Source organism: Rhea pennata, chromosome 17, assembly GCF_028389875.1.
Source record: "Rhea pennata isolate bPtePen1 chromosome 17, bPtePen1.pri, whole genome shotgun sequence".
Lineage (NCBI taxonomy): Eukaryota > Metazoa > Chordata > Aves > Rheiformes > Rheidae > Rhea > Rhea pennata.
The window spans coordinates 16,117,985-16,132,231 of record NC_084679.1 but is presented as its reverse complement, the minus strand read 5'-3'; positions in this window follow the sequence as shown (position 1 = coordinate 16,132,231).

Sequence of the window (14,247 nt, the reverse complement as noted above, 5' to 3'; positions counted from 1 at the left end):
GATACTGAGAGCCAGATGCCACCCTTGAAGAGTAGAAGAGCATTTTGAGGACACAGGCTTAGCACTCACCTTCAGAAAGAAGGAATCTATTTCTACAATAATTAGAAAGAAGTCACTCACTTCTGATGGAGATAGCAGCTTTCCTGGAGTGGGAGGAGAAAGAAAAAGAAAAAGAACCAGGACTTGGAGGGCCAGAGTGGAAGAAAATGATGAAATAGGAATCTGTTAGAAATTCCAGTGGATCTTAGCACATTAGCAGATTTGCTAATATATTACCCCGAAGAGTTTGTGACCTCAGGCTTTTCTCCAGCAGCTGTCCTGTTCAATGCTACACCTTGTCTGAGCTTGTTGTCGGTATGGGATCTCTTTAAAATGAGAACAGAGCAGGAGAACTAACCGCTAAGGGTTCTAGCATGACTGGTGAGAAGAGATGCTACTGTTTGTCAGGCTTTTATAGAGGCAATAATGACAATAAAGATCATTCTGCTTTTATTCATTGTAGAAAGCATGACTTTTCTATGAGATGCTGTGATGCAAGCTGTGCCTACATGACTCTGATCCTGTTCCAGCCCAGGATGGTGACTCAATGCAGTCCCCAGAGCCACACAGATGAAGCTCTGTAGCTAATCAAGTTGTACAGCCAATCCACATTGCTCATATAGGAGAGAATTTTCAGAAATGCTATTGCTGTGAGAGATGCGCAGGTGATTTCTGTCCAGTTGCCACTGAGCTTCATGTCTTTGCCAACCAATGATCCCCAGAGTGCTCCCTACATTGGTCCTGGAGCTGGCACTAAGCAGAGAGAACACGACTACAAAGATCTATGCCTGGCCTGGCCTTTGGCTGATCAACTATACCCATAGTGTGTGGGGAAGAGCAGAACTATCAGCCTGGCACATTTCACCAGCATTTCTGCCTCTAATGGTTTAATTAACGTCAGCTGGTGCATTTGATGACTGCTTGGCTGGAAATGGGAATGAGAGATGATTTCAGAGAGGACACCAGTCAGTGGAGACCTTCCAAATACATAAAGAGTTGCTGAGGCTTCCATTTGGGAGATAATTTAGCCAGCTGTGCCCTGGCAGACATTGTGGAGGGACCACGGCAGGCAAGAGAGAAGTGTAGCTGATGGCCTCTGTGTTTTGCAGATGTTCATTTTGCTGTAGGATCTGACCTCCAAGGAGAAGTCAGTGCAACACTTGGAATAGAGTAACTACAAGGAACCACCTTTCTGCTCTGAGAACACTGGGCAGAACAATCTCTGCCATGACCCTAGAGGTGATCAAGTTGTGCTGCAGTCACATCCCACCTCTCTTTCCTCACTTAATAACAAGAGAACAGCTGTGTTTTCATGCGATCTCTTGGGGCTCTTCTATATCTCTGTGAATATTGTCGCAGAGAGACACATTAGTTTGTTTACAGCATTCTGTTTACTGAATATGTTCTCTATTTAATTTTTTTATTATGATATTTTATTTTTATTGTTCTCCACATGATCTGTTTGTTTGCATTAACTTGATTCTAAGGTTTCATAATTTTATTATGGGGAGCAAGGCTCAGAAGGAAGTTATAAAACATGCACACACACTGTAGCAATATACCTACATTACTGAGCACCTGCTGCATTTGCTCCTTAAGCCTCTGCCACTTTCTTGCTTAGGGTCTTTCTTTCGCAGGAAAAAATGCTGCTGAACCTGTGGGTAGCTGAACACCAAAAAAGGTATGAAGGAAATGAATGTGGGACTTCAAATTCAAAATGTTGGTCCTTATCTCCAAGGCATGCCATGGCCACACCTAGCAGCCCTATTAAATAAGATGAGAGCTGTCTCCACAGTGAGGAAGGATAAAGTTTGTCTGCCTTGGCTGCTGTGTCCTCAACCAGTGGTCCTGGCTGTTAAACACTCACAGGAGGGCTGGTGTTGTCTTGACCTCCCTGACAGTGACCCAGGGCCTGCCTGTCCATGAGTGGGCAGGGATAATGGGTCTGTATGTCTAAGTGGACCAGGGTGTTTGTTGGTAAGCAGAGGGAAATGGGTCTGCCTATCTGTAAATGACAGAGATGTTCTTGCCTGTTTCTGTCTGGGAAGGAAATCAGTTTTACACTTCATTTCTCTTAATTAGATCCATGGAATCACTTTGTTATGTCTCTTATTGGAGCAGGGAGGTTTTGATATCCAATGAAGCTTTTGGTTCAAAAAATTCTCAGATGCTGGTTGCTGGATGCAGGGAGGATATCATGAGTGACTAACATTCTCTACTTGCTCTACGTCATACTTTTTCTTTAAGTTTTTACTTAGGGAAATGAGGTTATGGAATGAGTGGGTCTTAGGTCAGATCTAGGGAAGCCATTCTTACTTTCTGCTTATGTGAGTGCTGACGTGCACGCTAAGAACTCACAAGAAGGAGAAGGCACAGAGGAGTGTATTTGCATCTTTCATTAGTACATTACCTTCAGCAACTTTCTTTTTCCTAACTGGATACAAGCAGTTAAAGAGCTCAGTAATTCTTTTTCACTCATGCCAGCAACTGTCAAGCTGCAGGAAAGATTAGTCTGTAACCAAATATTTGGCAGGAAATAAATTTACCCTTGAGCAAGGGGACTTCTAGCCATTATGCTCAACATTGAACATGGTATTGGAAGCAAGAAATTATATTTTTAGGTCCTTTTCTGGCAACTGTCTTAAAAAGAACAGAAAGATCCCAAGACTTTTTATTACAAGTAATAAGACTTGAAAATTTCACATAAACCTTATGAAACTGGCCATTTCAGCGATAAATTGATTCAGGGCCTCATCCTCCATCTGTTGGAGAATTTCAAAGGGAAGTAGATGCCTAAAGAAGCAGACACATGAGGAAATTTCTGTAACCTCAAAAGTCTCCATATCAAGAAAACTCTGCCCTCAAAGAGTTTAGCAGCAACAGAACGTCCTGTGTGAAGGAACTATTCAGGTTGTTGTTTTGCAATCTTTTGAGCTCCAAGAGCTTGTATTACAGTATCTACTCCCCACCGTAGAAAGTAACTGTCTCTATCTTTCAGGCATATACTTGCTCTCACTAAGAAGATAGAGAGTAGAAGGTGCAATTCACTTTGAATGGACAGAGCACTTTAAAAGCATACAGATCAGAAAGTAAGAAGTATGGGTTAAAGCACACTTGGATTGCACAGGACTGGACAAATTGACATTACGAAAACACTGAACCATCCTGCAGCTGGTAAACAGACTGGGGTAAGCACACTGCCTTCGTCTAGGAGTGCTGTTAAGTAGAGGAACATCACAACTAGTCCCCCTTTAATTCTGCAGTCTTCTCCCAAGAAAGTTCCTGAAGAGGCTGTGCTGTAAGAGACACTACATCTAATGCAAAATGAGGTGAAACAGATGAATGAAAGTAGTTAAACTTTGGAGCAGAGGCAAAGAGAATCCATGCAGATACATGAAATCTGCATCCTTGGCAATATTACAAAACTGACTGGACAAGACCCTGAGCAACCTAATGTAACTTTGAAATGACCTTGCTCTAAGTAGGGGGGTGGGACCAGGTTCCTTTGCAGAGGTCCCTTTCAATGTAAATTTTTTATGATTCTATGAAAAGCAGAAAAGCAGGTCATACAACAAGACATCCTGCTACATGGCTAGAGACAGAAATCTTACCATTTTTTTCCTTAGATCACCAAACTGCTTCTATTTAGCTGGAAAAGGAGACCTAAAAGAGCACTGTGAAAAAGAGAGAAGCATGCCCAGCTTCTGAAGCACTGTTGCTTCATGCTGGAGGAAGCACAAGCTGATCGAATAGCCAGCCTTACATTCCGGCACAGAAAGTCATTCCGTTCTTGTTCATCCAATAGGGCAAATAGAGCATTCATGCAGCTCAAATCTGCACATCCCTCTGAACCTCAATCTTGGATATCCTGTCTTTATTCTCATTTTCCTTTTGATTGTTTAAATCTCTGCAGGAACAGCTGCTCTCAGCAGAGGATGAACAAACAAGTTTCAAAGCCAACTTGCCTAATGCCGGCAGCAACTGCTAGTCAAATAAAATAGCCCAAGTTCATTCCTCTGTGCTTCTTCCTCATTCAAAGAAGAATTCATATTGGAAAAATACCATAAGAAGTACCCTTCTTAAAGGGCAGCAGATTCTGATGCCAAGTCAATCATTTGAGCCTGGATATGAATGTCAGTCCCTAAATAGGAGCTGCTTCCTCAGCATCTCAAAAGGAAGTGCTCTGGCTTTCTTAGCTGGTATATTACATCCTTTTCTCACTTGTAATGCAGCAGTGACTGGGAAAGGCAGCTGTATCAAGTCCTGTTGGAATGTTCTGTACACACATGCCAAAAGAGACAGTGGCCATATCTCAGATTTGTTGTTTATTTACTAGAAGATACAACTAAAGTATTGCATACAAAATTTTTTTGTTAAAAATCATTTTATGAAAATACATTTTTTGAGGAAAATTTTAACATTATCTGAATGTCTTGATTTTTATAATTTTATCAGTCACTTTTTCTAGCTTGCTGTCTTGTAACAAAACAATAATTTTGCCAGTACACATCTTACTTTCAATCAGAAAATGGGATTTTTCACAATTTTGTAAAATAATCATGATAAGATTGATGTAAAATACAGTGGCAGATGTGATGAGCACAGCAGTGAGGTGTATTTTGAATCCTTCAATATCAAGACTGTTATATTTTTTAGATTAAATGTTTTTTGATATTTATCAGACAAGTGGTGGGTGGATCTAAAGAAGTTTATGTATCATGAGGAATGCTGAATATGAAAATAAAGGCTATTGGTTTTTGGTTTCCTCCTCATGATGGTGTGCAACAATACAGATGAACTATGAGTGCTTTTTGTCTGTGTCTTGGTTCAAAGGACCATGGGCATCCCTGGGGACAGACAAACTGCTCTAAAAGCAGACCCAGTAGGAGGAAGCATCAGGGCCAGTAAATTTTTAGAGGCTAACTACTCCCAGGAAGACCATGTGAAACTACACACTGGGTCAAATCTGAATGACTCCAAGTGGCTCTTCAGTTATGGTTAAAAGAACTGAACTGTTTGTTGCCAATCCCATTCCAGGGTAACAGCTGCCATGCCCCAGAACAAGGGCCAGCCATTGGGTTGGCTCACCTGCAAGTCCTTGTTGGACATGCTAACAGTCTGTTCTAGTCTTCCTCCTCAGTGTCAAAGATAACAGCTTGCTCACCTCCCCTGTCCATTGTCCAGCTCAGAGGAGCCCAGTGCTGGACTGAGTCATTCCTAAGTGGTACATGGTTTTGCAGAAATTTGCCGTGTTTCACAGCTCAAGAGATCATACCAGTGATGGAAAAGAGGGAAATACAAGATTCACCTTAAATAGCCTGTCTACAGGACAAGCTTTGGTCAGACCTGCTCAGACCTCAGTGTCAATCACACTTTGAGCACCCACAGAAGTAACAGGTCTCTCTCAGAGATACTTGGATCACATCCATCCTTATCCCACCCCTGTCCTGCCTGGCCTTCAGATTTTCTGGACAGAACCTCCCCATGCTCTTTATTGGGGGGGAAGGGGGAAGGAAAGGTGGTTCTTCCCACAAGAGACACTCTAACATGGTTTGTTGCACTGCCAAGGCTCCTCCCTCCCTCCTACAGGTTCACTTTCTACTTAGAAAATGTGGATCTCCCTTCCCAGGTGCTGGGGACTCGCTGTAATTTGTTTGTATCACTGGTCTTTCCTACATACTCTGACGAGTCTTCTACAAGAAGATACATAGTCCTGTATTTACACCACAAATAAATACATTAGAGTGTGGAACCCTCCCTGGGGACTCAATGATATGCCTTAAAATCAGCTGCTCTGACAAAACTGAGAGAGGGCATGGATCCACTAATGGTTGTGGACAGGTATCTCATAACTTAGCTGAAGAAGGAAGTCCAAAACCACATACCAGTTTCTTGCTTTGTGGCCCTGGTGGAAAAGGGCTGTCTTCACAGTCTGATAGATGCCAGATCAAGAGAGTCAATAAAGAGCTGTCGATAAGGAACAATAACCGAAATACAATGCGAGCACTGTGTCATCAGATCAGTGGTTCCATGTGGTTGTTGCATCTCAAAATATAGCTTTGATATCACTTTTCTACTCCCCGGAGGATTTTGATGCTTCCTTGTTTTCACACTTGAGACCTTCATCTCAAATTGAAATGTTTCACCTGTTCAGTCTTCCACTCTCCTTTCCAAACTGCTCTGCCTTCCCCTCACTTGCAGGGAGGTTTTAAACTGAAGAAAAGATTACGGCTGTCATTTCACCCTTCAAATGGCAATGGCAAGAAGAGAGCAGGGAGGCACTATCAGTGGGGCTCTCTGCTGTACCCACCCCCTGCAACACAACACACTAGCTGGGCACTTTTCCGGCTACTGAGGTGTTTCCATCTATGCCCGTGATGAAACATACAGTTTGAAGAGCCCCATCATATGTTTTCTGTGACAAAACCAGAACCTGGCCCGCCTCGGCTATGGCTGTGCTTTCAGCCAGTTTGTTCCATGCAGTGGTGGGATCATGCACCCAGATTTACAACCAGAAGTAACATCCTACTGCACACTGAAACTATCCAGACAGATGACATTTGAGTATTAGTAGCCCACCTCCCCCTGCTTCTGTCTCCACCATAATTGTTGCTAAATCTTCCTGATAATCTTTTAAATAACGGAGAGGTCAAATATGTACAAATACTTATGATGTATTCTAAAATAACAATCCCTGAGGAAACATTAGCTTTCAGCACTGAATGTGGGTCCTGATGATGTGGAAACATGCTATTTGCAAGCATTTTTAATTATTTTTTGTGGCCTTCTTAGGGGTAAGGAGGAGAGGCTGGGGAAGATGTTAAACATTATTAGAAAGCACTTTAATCCAAAACCACAACTAGTCCCAGTCTTGGGCTCTTCTAAGACTGTTTTGGCTATCTCTCTAGGTCAGGAGTGCCTCTTGACCAGCTGTGCTGATATGAAAAAGCAGACAAGCAATTAGTCATTGTCTTTCCATTTCCCAGTTGTAGTGGGTTAAATATTGAGTGCTTGCAACACTTAATGTAGCAGGGGGGAAGATCGTACAGAAAGCCTCCAAGTCCAGAATGAAATCTTTTCAAACTCACTCACCCACTTGGGAAAGCTGATCCCCTTTAGCTGACTCAGACACTTGATCTCATGAACTTGCATCTCTCTAATTTGAAGCTGTTGATTCACATGAGTATGTCCTACCCTTCCTCATGCTCAAAGATATGTAGCTGCTGCTGCTTGTCCTGTCTAGAATGTCTATTAAAATGATGCCTCTTGACCCACTAAAGCTATCTGCCTCCAGTGTTAAGTCTAAGTGATAAGCTCTGTGGCCTTATATACTGCAGCTTTCTTGAATGTGTCTTAAAATATTCACATAGCTATGAAAAAACAAGGTAAAATGAAGTTTCCTGAACTTTCCCTCTTTATAGATCTTTTGGGGCAGTCTCTATCTAGCTATGGTCACTCAAGGCATGAACAGAAGAAACACAGGTAGGGCAACGGCCGTCACTGTGTTAAGCATGGCCTAAGACAAACAAGCACTGCGTTTGATAGAGCTTTGGAAGTCCATAAGATGCCAGTACTCTTGACTGTTTCAGAGGTCAGAGATGATCAGACCAATTTTAATCTTAAGAAACTAAATATTGAAGTCAGTAAAAAGAAATGACCCCAGTTCCTTTCCTGTAGATTGTCCGAGTTTTGGGTACCAAGAAGAAAAACACACACAGCAGGAACTATAATTAGAAAGAAACATTACAAGAAAAGGAGTGAAATTGCCCTGCATGTCAGCCTCACTTGTGTTTAGGTTGCATCTACTTTGTTGATAATGTGCTTTGTCAGAAATACTACACTGGGTTTATAATGGCCGCAGAGTCTAGTACCGATAGTAACATCAATACTTTCCCCTGAAGCCACACTGAAATTAGATGTTTCAGTGTTATCTGTATTAGGAAAACTAGATTCTATTATCTAAAAACCATCCTCCAATGGAGCAAGCTCCATAAGCAGCAGAAAACCAAGAAGATAGACAATTCTAGGTGAAAGTTTTTGATGAAACAGTAACATTACTTTTCTGTGAACTTAGGTTCATTAAGTGAGACACTTTTCAGAAGTGCCACTGTCTATTTTTGAAAATACATATAGTGAAAATCACATTTTCCTTCTTTTCCTCCAACAGAAGAAGGGAAAAAAAATGCCTGCACTTCTGCCTAGCCTTGAGAATTTCCTGAGGCAAATCTGGATAACATGCGTCACAGTGTTGTGTCCTAATGAGGCATCAAGTAGGATGAATGTGGTTGTTCCATAGTGCAAGTGCGGACCAGTCGTGTGACATTTCTGTGGATATTATTCTCACTACAGAGAACAGGTGTGAATCACTGACTTATAGCCAGACACAAAATCTCATTCTGTAGCCACTCTATGTTTTTCCTACTTTGCAGATGCCTTATGGTTGGTAATTTCTTCTTCTATATTTCAGATATTTTGGGGAATTTCCTAAAAGCTATGATACCTAACTGAATATTAACAGCAGTGCTTTATAGTGGCTTGAGAAGTTGTCTAGACAGTCAGCTGAGTTAGGCTTGATTTTTTTTTTTTTTTTTTTCAAAAATCTTCGTATCTGCTGTTGCTGCAGTGGATCACATTGTTTACAATGTTTTATTCCTTCCTCACCTGAACATATATTTCATTTAATGAAGACAGTCACTATCTTTACATCAGAATGTTGTAACACCAAGTTTGTTTTGTGATGTTTTCTGTGTGTTTGATTTTTGGACCCACTGAGAGTGTCTTTGTTGTTTTATGGATTACATATCTTGAGTATATTTCTCCATATTTTCATTATTGTTTCTATTGCATTCATAGAGCAGGGTTTCTGCCATCAGCTCTCCAAGAACATCTTTACATTCCCATGGGTAGTGCTTAATGAAAGACTTTGTAGCTTAATTTAGTGCCAACAGTATTTGTCTTAAGGTTTTGAAGGTAGCAAGTTCAAATCCAGAAGGAGTCCTATTTTTATTAAAAAGTAACTCAGTCTCTTATTCTATGCACGTCAAATGGATCACAACAGTAGCACTTCATTATCTTTATCTACCCCTCTACTCTCTTCTTAGCATTATTTAAATTGCTTTCGTTCATGATGCAAAATTTAATCTTTGGCAGGTGTTAATCTTTTAACCCTTATTTATATTGAGAAGCTCTGTTGAAATTAGTAGCGCTAGATTTGTCTGACAGTAGACTTTACTTTCTCCGTGACTAATCACCTCCCTGATGGTGCAGGGGTAGCACTGAAGCATCTCACTGATGACATACAGTGTAGTATTTGAGGGCCAAAATATTTCACCTACTGAAGGATTAGGTGAGGGATGGGAGGAGGAGTAGACAATTTTTCCAAATTAACAACTAGCTGTGCCACTGGTGTTGGCAACAGGGTTTCAGTTTCTATGATCATGGGACATTTTTTGAAGATCAGCAACTGGTGGGGAGAGATCACCAAGCGGGCCACCTATGTCTTTGCCAACAGGTTGGCCAGTCTGGTAAAGAGGGCTTTAAACTAGACACGAAGGGGGAAGGATAGAGTCGTAGAGAGAGGGTAGTCAATAAAACACAAATCGGATTGGGGGCCTCCAACAGGTGCATGCAGCTCAGGATGTGCATTTGGGACATGGCTATGGGGGACCCCCCTGCACCCTTCCTGGGAAACCTGTATGCATGACTACCTCTCTGAAATGCCTGTACACCAATGCACACATAATGGGGAACAAACAGGAGGAACTGGAGACCTGAGTGTGGTTGCAGGGCCATGATCTCATTGCAATCACAGAGACTTAGTGGGACAGCTCGTGTGAACAGAATGCTGACATGGATGGCAATGTGCTTTTTAGGAAAGAGAGACCAGGAAGGTGAGGTGGTGGAGTTGCTCTTTATGTGAGAGAGCAACTGGAATGCATCGAGCTCTGCCTAGGGGTAGAGGAGGAGGTAGTTGAGAGCTTATGGATGAAGATCAAAGGAGAGGCTAAACATGGGGGACACTATTGTGGGTGTCTGCTACAGGCCACCTGACCAGGAAGAGAAAATTGATGAGGCCTTCCATAGACAGCTGGAAGTAGCCTCACAATCACAGGCCCTGGTTCTCATGGGGGACTTCAACCACCCTCATATCTGCTGGAAGGACAACACAGCTAGGCACAAACAGTCCAGGAGGCTCCTAAAGTGCATCAGTGATAAATTCTTGTCACAGGTGGTGGAGGAGCCTATGAGGAAGGGTGTCCTGCTGGACCTTGTCCTAACCAGCAGAGAGGGACTGACTGGAGATGTGAAGACTGGGGGCAGCATTGGTTGCAGTGACCACGACATGCTGGAGTTCAGGATCCTGCAGGAAAGAAATAAGGCAACAAGCAGGATTGCAACCCTGGACTGCAGGAGAGCACACTTTGGGCTCTTCAGAGACCTTCTTGGTGGAATCTCATGTTTAAAGCCCTGGAAGGAAGCAGGGTCCAGACAGGTGGCTTGTATTCAAGCAGCACTTCCTCCAAGCTCAAGACTGGTGCATCCCAAGGAGAAAGAAGTGCAGCAAAGTGGGCAGGATACCTGCATGGGTGAGCAAGGAGCGCCTGGAAAAACTACGACAGAAGAAGAAAGTACACAGAATGTGGAAGAAGGGACAGGCTACTTGGGAGAATTATAGGAATGCAGTCAAAGTATGTAGAGATGCGTCAAGGAAAGCTAAGGCACATTTAGAATTGAGTTAGGCAAGGGATGTCAAGGACAACAGGAAGGGCTTCTTCAAATACATCAGTAGCAAGAGGAGAACTAGGGGAAATGTGGACCCACTACTGAATGGGGCAGGGGCCCTGGTGACAAAGGCTACAGAGAAGGCAAAATTGCTGAATGCCTTCTTTGCTTCAGTCTTCACTGCTAAGGGCAGCCCCCATGAATCCCAGAGCCTGGATATAAGGGAGAAAGTCTGGAGAAAGGAAGACTTTGCTTTGGTTGAGGAGGATAGGCTTAGAGATCTTCTGGGAAAGCTTGACATCCACAGATCCATGGACCCTGTTGGGATGTACCCACAGGTACTGAGAGAACTGGCAAATGTTGTTGCCAGGCCACTCTCCATCATCTTTGAATGGTCCTGGAGCACTGGAGAGGTGCCTGAGGACCAGAAGAAAGCCAGTGTCACCCCAGTCTTCCAAAAGGGCAAGAAGGAGGACCCAGGCAACTAGAGGCCAGTCAGCCTCACCGCCATCCCTGGAAAGGGGATGGAACAGCTCATTCTGGATGTCATCTCCAGGCATATAGAGGAAAAGAAGGTGATCAGCAGTAGTCAGCATGGATTCACCAAGGGGAAATCCTGCTTAACCAATCTGATAGCCTTCTAGGATGGAATGACTGGCTGGGTAGGTGAGGGGAGAGCAGTGGACGTTGGGTACTTTGTCTTCAGCAAGGCTTTTGACACTGTCTCCCATAACATCCTCTTAGGTATGCTCAGGATGTGTGGCTAGATGAGTGGACAGTGGGGTGGATTGAGAACTGGCTGGACGGCAGAGCTCAGAGGGTCGTCATCAGTGGCGGAAAGTCTAGTTGGAGGCCTGTGGCTAGTGGAGTCCCCTTGGCTCAGTACTGGGTCCCATCCTGTTCAACTTCTTCATCAGTGACCTGGATGAGGGGACAGAGTGCCTCCTCAGCAAGTTTGCTGATGCTACTAAGCTGGGAGGAGTGGCTGATACACCTGAGAGCTGTGGTGCCATTCAGAGAGACCAGGACAGGCAGGAGAGCTGGGCAGAGAGGAACCTCCTGAGGTTCAACAAGGGCAAGTGCAGAGTCCTGCACTTAGAGAGAAACAACCCTAGGCAACAGTACAAGCTGGGGGCTGACCTTCTGGAGAGCAGCTCTGCAGAGAGGGACCTGGGAGTACTGGTGGATGACAGGTTGACCATGAGGCAGCAATGTGCCCTTGTGCTCAGGAAGGCCAAAGGTGTGCTTGGGTGCCTTAGGAAGTGTGTTACCAGGAGGTCGAGGGAGGTGATCCTGCCCCTCTACTCAGCTCTGAGGAGGCCTCATCTCGAGTACTGTGTCCAGTTGTGGGCTCCCCAATACAAGAGAGACATGGAAATACTGGAGAGAGTCCAGTGTAGGGCTACAAAGATGATCAAAAGACAGAAGCATCTGCCCTCTGAGGAACAGCTGCAAGAGCTGGGCCTGTTTAGCCTGGAGAAGAGAAGATTTGGGGGGGGGGGGATCTTATCAATGTGTGTAAGTCCCTGAAGGGAGGGTGTCAAGGGGATGGGGACAAAATCTTTTCAGTTGTTCCATGTGACAGGACAAGAGGAAATGGGCAAAAGCTGAACCACAGGAAGTTCCACCTGAATGTGAGGAGGAATTTCTTCCTTGTGAGAGTGCAGAGCACTGGAAGAGGTTTCCCAGAGAGGTTGTGGAGTTTCCTTCTCTGGAGATTTTCAAAGCCCGCCTGGCTGCAACCCTGTCTAACATGCTCTGGGTGACCCTGCTTGGGCAGAGGGGTTGGACTAGATGATCTCCAGCTGTCCCTTCCAACCTCACCAATTCTATAGTTCTGTGATTCTCTGAAAGTTTTAGGTTTTTGAATCCTAGAAATGGCCATGATACTCGAGTGCTGAAGCACAGTGATCCTTTCCGTCCCTTCACTCTAGCAAACAAGTTGTTGACTGAGCAGTCCAAACTCAGTGCAGTGGATATGATCTTCTCTTATTTGCACTTACTTGTGGCACACATGATGGATCTTGCTGCTTTGAGAGGGGGTAATTTTTCCGCTGAACCTGTTTGTCTCCTTCTGAGGTTTCGCTTCTGTAGTTACAGGCTTGTACATCCTTGCAAGGAGAATAATACAAAACCACAGGTGCTTATTGACTGGGGCACTATTGAGTTACAAATAGACTTGCTTGTGCCTCAAACTGGAGTAAGCGGAGGAGAGGGGAATAAATTATTGATAAGGGCTGTGGTGTAATGAAGGAGCATGGAGATGGTATCTCTGACTCACATACATGCTTTCCTACTGAAGCTAAAACATATCAAAGGGATGAAAAGGGAAGCTACTGGTTACATGCAAGTGCCAATGGTGGTATGATTGCATAGGCAATTTTTTGAAACACTAGGTTTAATTACCAGACACACAATCCCAGAGTCATTAAAGGGGGATAAGGTTAATCTTCTGGTTCCTCTGAGCTAAACAAGGCCTACTAGGATCTTGCCTGGATTGCATCACTTTTCCAGTAAAATTAGAAACATTCATGAAATGCCAGGGCTGGTGATGGGAAATAAACTTTGCCTCCAACTGCTCCCTAAACAGTAATCAAAGTTTAAAAGGATTATTGACCTGAAGGAAGGAGAGATAATTTGTGAGTGATCATGAAAATCAATGAGCCACAAATCATTTCAGACCAAGTGTCCTCTGCAGATGACTCACAGACTGATTCTTACACCCTAGAACTAGGAATGTCTTTTTTTTGGGGGGTGGGGTAGGAGGGAGGAGGGGAAGGGGATGTGCCCTTGCACGTTTCCAAGTATAAACACACAGCCTTCAATACTGCCATGTGAGGGGTCATGCTGAACTGTATTCCCTGTCAAATTTATTGATTGGAATTACTTACATAGGTAAACATTACTCTGAAAGAACAAAAGTTGAAGAATTAAGCCTTTGTAAAACCAACAGTTTACAAAGAATGAATTGTGAATTTTAAAACTAGCCCTTAGCCTTTCATCCTATCTTGGCTATAAGATGCAAAAAATTATCCAGTTGTTTCTGGACATCTCAGCCAGTGGGCATTCAGACTTCATATGGCTTTGCAGGAACATTTTGCAACCTCATGATAAAAAAAAAAAAAAAAAAAAAACAGTTCTCTTCCCATTAGACGTTGTACTTTTGCAGGATAGAGTAGCCAACTATTTTGCAGTAGCTGTTTTCTGTTCATGGCTGTGCCCAAAGGGTAGAAAGATGTAGAAAGAAATTCTTATGACATATAAATACTTGAATAAATTATGTATTTTGATACAAGCAAGAAGCAGTGTACATGATTCCTAAAATAGTGTAATCTCATCTTCCAGAGTCCAAGAAATACCAGGAACAAATTCAACTCCATATTTTAATTCAATCAGAATTCCTTTAGCCTGATCCCATAGCAAAGACTCAGCTAAAATTTGCCCGCTTTAATTATTTCTTTCCTATCACCTTCCTTCTGTGTTTGG